Source organism: Perca fluviatilis, chromosome 23 (assembly GCF_010015445.1).
Source record: "Perca fluviatilis chromosome 23, GENO_Pfluv_1.0, whole genome shotgun sequence".
NCBI lineage: Eukaryota > Metazoa > Chordata > Actinopteri > Perciformes > Percidae > Perca > Perca fluviatilis.
This window is the reverse complement of record NC_053134.1, coordinates 3,152,464-3,161,619: the sequence shown is the minus strand read 5'-3', so window position 1 is coordinate 3,161,619 and position 9,156 is coordinate 3,152,464. Positions and strand designations below refer to the sequence as shown.

The following is a 9,156-nucleotide window of genomic DNA, read 5'->3' as shown; positions in this document are numbered from 1 at the left end:
CGGAAGCTGCCGCTGAACTTTCGCTAATCTTCTGCTAACCTGCCGCTGACCTTCTGCCAACCAGCCGTTAACCTGCCGCTAACGTGCCGTTAACCTGCCGCTAACCTGCCGTGACGGTTAACGAAGCTGGTTGTTGTTTTGGAAATCGAAGCAGGAGGGTGATGGAGGTGTTTAGTTGGAGGGAGGGGGGTGTTTGTGTTGCTGTCACTTGTGTGGGTGCGCGTGTTGCGCAACACGAGTCGTCCCGGGAGAGCGGGGTTAAAATAAAACCTATAAATATTGACTTGGATACCAAATCCCCTATGTTATGAATAAAATCCATAAGAACAAATCTAAGTGACAGCCGCCGGGGGTTTCCTGGCTCAGAATGGGCCTGTTTGGTCCAACAGCCACCCAATAGTCCAGATCTCAACAATAAGGGTCAGTGGCGGTTCTAGACCATTTCAAATGGAGGGGCCAGGCTGAGGTCACATGCTAATTCAGGGGACCCCCACCCCCCACCACCACCACCATAGGTTTGGTTCTACAAAAGACTACTGATAAACATATAAAGATAAACACAAGAATACTCAATCAGTGTTAACCTACATTTCATATATCGCTGCACATAAATAATAATACAAAATAAAGGTGGGGTTAAAGATGTAAGAAAATATTTGCCACAGTTAAGGGGAAGGGGGGGTCGAGGCCACCCATCTGTTTTGCCCGTTCACCAACTTGTCCTTTTTTCATGAATATTTACCTCCACCATCAATTCCAAGTATTCCTATTGGCTTGAAATGTAATGTTTGCGTTTGCATAAACTGTGGTAGACGCTCCATATTCATGCTCCATCTTGAAATATGTTAGCCGGTAAGGGACATACAGGACATACTGCTCCACCTTTGTGTATCTGTGTGTGTGTGTGTGTGTGTGTGTATCTGTGTGTGTGTGTGTGTGTGTGTGTGTGTGTGTTGTGTGTGTGTGTGTGTATCTGTGTGTGTGTGTGTGTGTGTGTGTGTGTGTGTGTGTGTGTGTGTGTGTGTAAGGGACATACAGGACATACTGCTCCACCTTTGTGTATCTGTGTGTGTGTGTGTGTGTGTGTGTGTGTAAGGGACATACAGGACATACTGCTCCACCTTTGTGTATCTGTGTGTGTGTGTGTGTGTGTGTGTGTGTGTGTGTGTGTGTGTGTGTGTGTGTGTGTGTGTGTGTGTGTGTGTGTAAGGGACATACTGCTCCACCTTTCGTGTTTTCTCTGTCACATGATAAACTCACAGCTGATGCTAATGCTGCTAACGGGTATCGTAGCTTGTCGGCCCAGGTGGTAAGTTAGAAGAAGGAAAACATGGAGGACCACATGTATTCAAAATCCAAATTTCAGGAACAGGAGTCTTCTTCTTCTTCTTCTTCGCCCAGAAAAAGAAAAAGGAGATTGAAAAGAGCGAGAGACCGGCTTTTTGGAGCGTGAAGGCTACCGTAGCTGTTAATACCTCCTTTTGAAGTGCGTGGTGAGAGAGAGTTGATTGTTGATATATGATCTCAACGCTAGACGGGAGAAATTCCCACACACTGGACCTTTAACGTTGAACCCTGAATAGATTATCATTGTTTTTTGGCTGGTGAGCGAAGCAAAATCTACCAGCCGCTTGCATATTTTACAAACATTTGGCTGGTAAATGGTGCTAATTTGGGACCCTGCAACGGAATATTAAATGCAGTAACGTAAGACAGCCAATCACAGGCTTTAGATCTTGGTACAAGCATGCTGCATGCTTTTTTTTAATTCTTTTTTGGGCAATATAGGCCTTTATTTTGACAGGACAGCTGAAGACATGAAAGGAGAGAGAGAGAGAGAAAGGGGGGGGATGACACGCAGCAAAGGGCCGCAGGGCGGAGTCGAACCCGCGGCTGCTGCGTCGAGTTGTAAACCTCTATATATGGGCGCCTGCCCTACCAGGTGAGCTGCCCAGGCGCCCGAGCGCGCTGCGTTTTTATTGGCTCGCTGCTGCTGATGAGATTAATGACAGTTTTTCATCCCCCCTTAGCTATCAAAGCAGAGAACTGTCCCACAGACGGTTAATAATCAATGTCTCGTCAATAATTTAATGTCGTCCTCGGCCTAAATTCGGCACATTTAAACCCTCCGAGTGTCGTCCAATCAATCGCTTCCTGTTGTACTAATACCCCGCTACAGGCATGATGAAACGCTGCTCTCTATCTGGCCTGAGTCTCCCTTTATAATGTTGTTAATACCAGTACTCAGATCTTTTACTTTAAGATGACTTTTGGGGCATTTTTGGCCTTCATTATATAGGAGAGAGAGAGAGAGAGAGAGAGAGAGAGAGAGAGAGAGAGAGATGCAGCAAAGGGCTGCAGGTCGGAGTTGAACGTGCGGCCGCTGCGACAAAGACTGAGCCTTTGTACATAGGGTGCACACTGTACCAGGTGAGCTATCCAGGCGCCCCCCAGATCTTTAACTGTAGTAAAAGGAGCAGACTGATTGGACTTCTCCTTGAACAGGTGATGATGCTGATAAGCTGGATTATTTGGATAGAAGTGGCAGCTCTCAGTTTCATTTCCTCTTTTGTCTCCTCTCTTTCTCACTTGCTTGCTTTCTACTTCTCTCTCTCTCCCTCCTTTCCCCTCTCTCTCCCTCTCTTCACCTCATTAAACAAACACCTTTTAACATTTTCTGATTTCAGTCTCTCAAATGTGAGGATTTGCAGATTTTCTCTGGTTTTCTATCTCTTATAAACTTGAATCAGAAACAGTTTTATTGCCAAGTATGTTTTGCACTTACATGAAATTTTTTGTTTCGGTGCAAAAGTAAAGATCTTTTTTTTTTTTTTTGCACGTGAATAGTCTTTATCCACAACCTTTCATTTCTGGGATTGCTCCGTTGCCAACAGAAATTCTGCCGGATATGGTTAACTGCTCCTCAGATCTCTGCAGGGTAAATCCAGACAGCTAGCTAGACTATCTGTCCAATCTGAGTTTTCTGTTGCACGACTAAAACTACTTTTGAATGTCCACGTGTTCCACCAAAACTAGTTCCTTCCAGAGGCTGTTTTGCAGAGGCACCGTGGCTCCGTCCGGAGCTTAGCCCCGCCCACGACGATTGTGATTGGTTTAAAGAAATGCCAATAAACCAGAGCACGTTGTTCTCCCATCCCAGAATGCTGTGTGGAATCGCCAGCCCCTTCCTCCGCAGCGCTGTGGAGGAGGGTCCAAGGGGGGTAAGCTTCGCTTCAGAACTCGAACCTCCTATGGCGCCATTTTGTTGCTACCAAGCCATCACCTCCCGTTAGCATCCCATTGACTCCCATTCATTCTGACGTCACTTTGACAGAGAATAACTTTACATCTGAAGCGTTTAAAGACTCTATTTGTCCGTTGTTTATTTCTAAAGAAACACGACAATGTATAAAAGGCTCCATTACCTTGTAGCTCACGTTATGGCTCCGTAGCAGACGCTTTTATAACAATAGGCTAACGATTGGGTCATAACCACGAGACTTACTGTCACACAGTAGAGGAATTACCGTATAGTACAGGAGAAGCTCACAGGCAGTTTGGACTTCCATTAGCTGTTTAGGTTTAATGACTAATGTTAACTAGCATGTTAGTGATCAGACCACAAGGACTGTGATTGGTCGACTGGTCCTGTGTGTTGATAGTGGGCGTTTCCAGCAGCCTACTGTGGGGAGTAGCAACATGCTAGTTCACTGTAGGGCTTTGACTTTTGCCCAAAAATCATATTCGAAGTTTGTTTGTATATTAATATTAATATTCGAATATATTCGAATATTTATTAATATTTTGACCATTAAATGCCTTCATTTAAAAAAAAAAATTAAGTCAGACCCTGGATTAAACACAAACGGTGTGCTTTCGACAGGAAGTTCGGAGCTTTCACCGTAGCCTACGTAAGCGGTCTGATGTTTATACTCGTGTGCTGGTGTGTGCGACTTTTTTTCACAAAAGCGACTAGCGACTTTCTGTAGAAAAAACAGCGACTTTCTGTAAAGGCCTGGCCCTGGTCCTGGTCTGGCCCTGGCCTGGCCTGGCCTGGCCTGGCCCTGGGCCAGCCTGCTTTCTTTGAGAATTCGGGAGGAATGCACCGCTACCGAGCCACGGCCGAGAGACGTGCATCGCCACGACGTGTAGTTACATTTTGAAATGCGTGAAAAAGCCTCGAAATCTGAACTGAAAACGTTTACAAGCAAACGCATTTACAAAAAATAATGCCCATAACAGTTTCGAATATTAAGGGCTGGCTAATATTCGTTCGAATATCATTATTTTTTTTTAATATTCGAATTATATTCGAATAACGAAGTTCGGAGTCAAAGCCCTAGTTCACTGACATCAGCTCTGCAAATGAACTCCGACATACAGTGCCTTGCGAAAGTATTCGGCCCCCTTGAACGTTTCGACCTTTTGCCACATTTCAGGCCTCAAACATAAAGATATAAAACTGTAATTTTTTGTGAAGAATCAACAACAAGTGGGTCCCAATTATGAAGTGGAACGAAATTCATTGGCTATTTCAAACTTTTTTAACAAATAAAAAACTGAAAAAGTGGGCGTGCAAAATTATTCAGCCCCTTTACTTTCAGTGCAGCAAACTCTCTCCAGAAGTTCAGTGAGGATCTCTGAATGATCCAATGGTGACCTAAATGACTAATGATGATAAATAGAATCCAGCTGTGTGTAATCAAGTCCTCGTGATAAATGCACCTGCTCTGTGATAGTCTCAGAGGTCCGTGTAAAGCGCAGAGAGCATCATGAAGAACAAGGAACACACCAGGCAGGTCCGAGATACTGTTGTGGAGAAGTTTAAAGCCGGATTTGGATACCAAAAGATTTCCCAAGCTTTAAACATCCCAAGGAGCACTGTGCAGAGCATAATATTGAAATGGAAGGAGTATCAGACCACTACAAATCTACGAAGCACCGTCGTCCCTCTAAACTTTCAGCTCATACAATGAGAAGACTGATCAGAGATGCAGCCAAGAGGCCCATGATCACTCTGGATGAACTGCAGAGATCTACAGCTGAGGTGGGAGACTCTGTCCATAGGACAACAATCAGTCGTATACTGCACAAATCTGGCCTTTATGGAAGAGTGGCAAGAAGAAAGCCATTTCTTAAAGATATCCATAAAAAGTGTTGTTTAAAGTTTGCCAAAAGCCACCTGGGAGACACACCAAACATGTGGAAGAAGGTGCTGTGGTCAGATGAAACCAAAATCGAACTTTTGGCAACAATGCAAAACGTTATGTTTGGCGTAAAAGCAACACAGCTCATCACCCTGAACACACCATCCCCACTGTCAAACATGGTGGTGGCAGCATCATGGTTTGGGCGGGCTTTTCTTCAGCAGGGACAGGGGAAGATGGTTAAAATTGATGGGAAGATGGATGGAGCCAAATACAGGACCATTCTGGAAGAAAACCTGATGGAGTCTGCAAAAGACCTGAGACTGGGACGGAGATTTGTCTTCCAACAAGACAATGATCCAAAACATAAAGCAAAATCTACAATGGAATGGTTCACAAATAAACATATCCAGGTGTTAGAATGGCCAAGTCAAAGTCCAGACCTGAATCCAATCGAGAATCTGTGGAAAGAACTGAAAACTGCTGTTCACAAACGCTCTCCATCCAACCTCACTGAGCTCGAGCTGTTTTGCAAGGAGGAATGGGCAAAAATGTCAGTCTCGATGTGCAAAACTGATAGAGACATACCCCAAGCGACTTACAGCTGTAATCGCAGCAAAAGGTGGCGCTACAAAGTATTAACTTAAGGGGCTGAATAATTTTGCACGCCCAATATTTCAGTTTTTTATTTGTTTAAAAGGTTTGAAATATCCAATAAATTTCGTTCCACTTCATGATTGTGTCCCACTTTTTGTTGATTCTTCACAAAAAATTACAGTTTTATATCTTTATGTTTGAGGCCTGAAATGTGGCAAAAGGTCGAAAAGTTCAAGGGGGCCGAATACTTTCGCAAGGCACTGTATGTTGGTTACAGTGACAGGGTTATCTGTTAGTAACATGTCTATATGTCACGTTTTGAAATTAGCACTTAGCCAGCAAGCAGTACTTTGTGGGCAGTTGTGCTAAAGTTTGCTTTGCTAACATAACATAAACTGGCTGGCAGACGCCTCGCAAATAACCTCAGACTTATCGCCCCCTAGCGTTATGGAGGTGAGATGCACCGCGATGCAAAGCAACCCGACCCGAAGAAACATAAAACAGCCTCAAGACTTTGCGTTCTTCATTCTTTCTAAACTTCAGTCGTTATTTCGATATGTTTTATTGACGCTAGCCCACGGGCGCTGAGCTGACGGTGGTATCGGTGCATGCCTAATGCATAGTATTGTGTGAGTGGCTTTAAAGGAACACGCCGAATTATTGGGACTTTAGCTTATTCACCGTAACCCCCAGAGTTAGACTAGTCCATACATACCCTTCTCATCTCAGTGTGTGCTGTAATGCTGTCTGACGGCTCCAGCATTAGCTTAGCTTAGCACAGATCCTGGAGGTAACCGGCTCCATCTAGCCTACTGCTCCGAATAACTGACAAAATAACATAGTTCCCAGTATGTATACGGTTAGAAGACGGCTGTGTGTCATGTGACCTTGTTATCTGTACACGCTGTGACTCTACAAATCACAACATGTAAATAGGAACATGTTGGCGTTATGTTGTCACTTATTGGGAGCAGTAGGCTAGATGGCCTCTAGGATCTGTGCTAAGCTAGGCTAGATGGAGCCGGTTACCTCTAGGATCTGTGCTAAGCTAGGCTAGATGGAGCCGGTTACCTCCAGGATCTGTGCTAAGCTAGGCTAGATGGAGCCGGTTACCTCCAGGATCTGTGCTAAGCTAGGCTAGATGGAGCCGGTTACCTCCAGGATCTGTGCTAAGCTAGGCTAGATGGAGCCGTTACACTCCAGGATCTGTGCTAAGCTAGGCTAGATGGAGCCGGTTACCTCCAGGATCTGTGCTAAGTTAGGCTAGATGGAGCCGGTTACCTCCAGGATCTGTGCTAAGCTAGGCTAGATGGAGGCGGTTACCTCCAGGATCTGTGCTAAGCTTAGGCTAGATTGAGCCAGTTACCTCCAGGATCTGTGCTAAGCTAGGCTAGATGGAGCCGGTTACCTCCAGGATCTGTGCCAAGCTAGACTAGATGGAGGCTGTTACCTCCAGGATCTGTGCTAAGCTAAGCTAATGCTGGGGGCGTCAGACAGCGTTACAGCACGCACTGAGATGAGAAGGGTACGTATGGACTAGTCTAACTCTGGGGGTTAGGGTGAATAAGCTAAAGTCCCGATAAATCAGCGTGTTCCTTTAAGGGAGCTGGCTGATAAAATGCTTTCAGAGTCCGACTGTTTTTGAATATCTCATTACAGCCTCCGAGGCAGCTGCTCTGTCACGATGACGCTGTTTTTGGTTGTTTATCTGCTGCACTCAGGTTACAAAAACCTCCCACTGACTGACTGACTGACTGTCTGACTGACTGACTGTCTGACTGTCTGACTGACTGACTGTCTGACTGACTGACTGTCTGACTGACTGACTGACTGACTGACTGACTGACTGACTGACTGTGGTTTTCAGGACAAAGAGAGAAAGTGTGGGACCAGAAAGTGTGATGCAGCATTTCCATCAGAGCAGCCAGTGGATCAATAATGACTTCCAGCCGCTCGGTCTGAGTCAATCCGCACGAGTGTGTGTCTGGACCGAAGACTGACGAGCGACAGAAATAAATCTGTCGCCAACTAGAGATGACCCGATACCATTTTCTGCTTCCCGATACCGATTCTGATACCTGAACTTGCGTATCGGCCGATACCGAGTACCGATCCGATACCAGCGTGTCATATATTTTATTATGTTTTAGCAGCTATATACTACTATCTCTGTATGGATGTGATATGATATATAACAGCTGTATACTACTATCCCTGTATGGATGTGATATGATATATAACAGCTGTATACTACTATCTCTGTATGGATGTGATATGATGTATAACAGCTGTATACTACTATCTCTGTATGGATGTGATATGATATATAACAGCTGTATACTACTATCCCTGTATGGATGTGATATGATGTATAACAGCTGTATACTACTATCTCTGTATGGATGTGATATGATGTATAACAGCTGTATACTACTATCTCTGTATGGATGTGATATGATGTATAACAGCTGTATACTACTATCTCTGTATGGATGTGATATGATGTATAACAGCTGTATACTACTATCTCTGTATGGATGTGATATGATATATAACAGCTGTGTACTACTATCTCTGTATGGATGTGATATGATGTATAACAGCTGTATACTACTATCTCTGTATGGATGTGATATGATGTATAACAGCTGTATACTACTATCCCTGTATGGATGTGATATGATGTATAACAGCTGTATACTACTATCTCTGTATGGATGTGATATGATATATAACAGCTGTATACTACTATCCCTGTATGGATGTGATATGATATATAACAGCTGTATACTACTATCTCTGTATGGATGTGATATGATGTATAACAGCTGTATACTACTATCTCTGTATGGATGTGATATGATATATAACAGCTGTATACTACTATCCCTGTATGGATGTGATATGATATATAACAGCTGTATACTACTATCTCTGTATGGATGTGATATGATATATAACAGCTGTATACTACTATCTCTGTATGGATGTGATATGATATATAACAGCTGTATACTACTATCCCTGTATGGATGTGATATGATATATAACAGCTGTATACTACTATCCCTGTATGGATGTGATATGATATATAACAGCTGTATACTACTATCCCTGTATGGATGTGATATGATATATAACAGCTGTATACTACTATCTCTGTATGGATGTGATATGATATATAACAGCTGTATACTACTATCCCTGTATGGATGTGATATGATATATAACAGCTGTATACTACTATCCCTGTATGGATGTGATATGATATATAACAGCTGTATACTACTATCTCTGTATGGATGTGATATGATATATAACAGCTGTATACTACTATCTCTGTATGGATGTGATATGATATATAACAGCTGTATACTACTATCTCTGTATGGATGTGATATGATATATAACA

At 43.5% G+C, this 9,156-nt stretch overlaps 1 protein-coding gene across 1 annotated transcript in view; it reads left to right on the top strand.

Moving 5' to 3' along the window:
* Nucleotides 1-9,156, top strand: part of rab21 (RAB21, member RAS oncogene family) — a 28,628-nt gene that overhangs the window by 492 nt on the left and 18,980 nt on the right. The window lies entirely within an intron of this gene.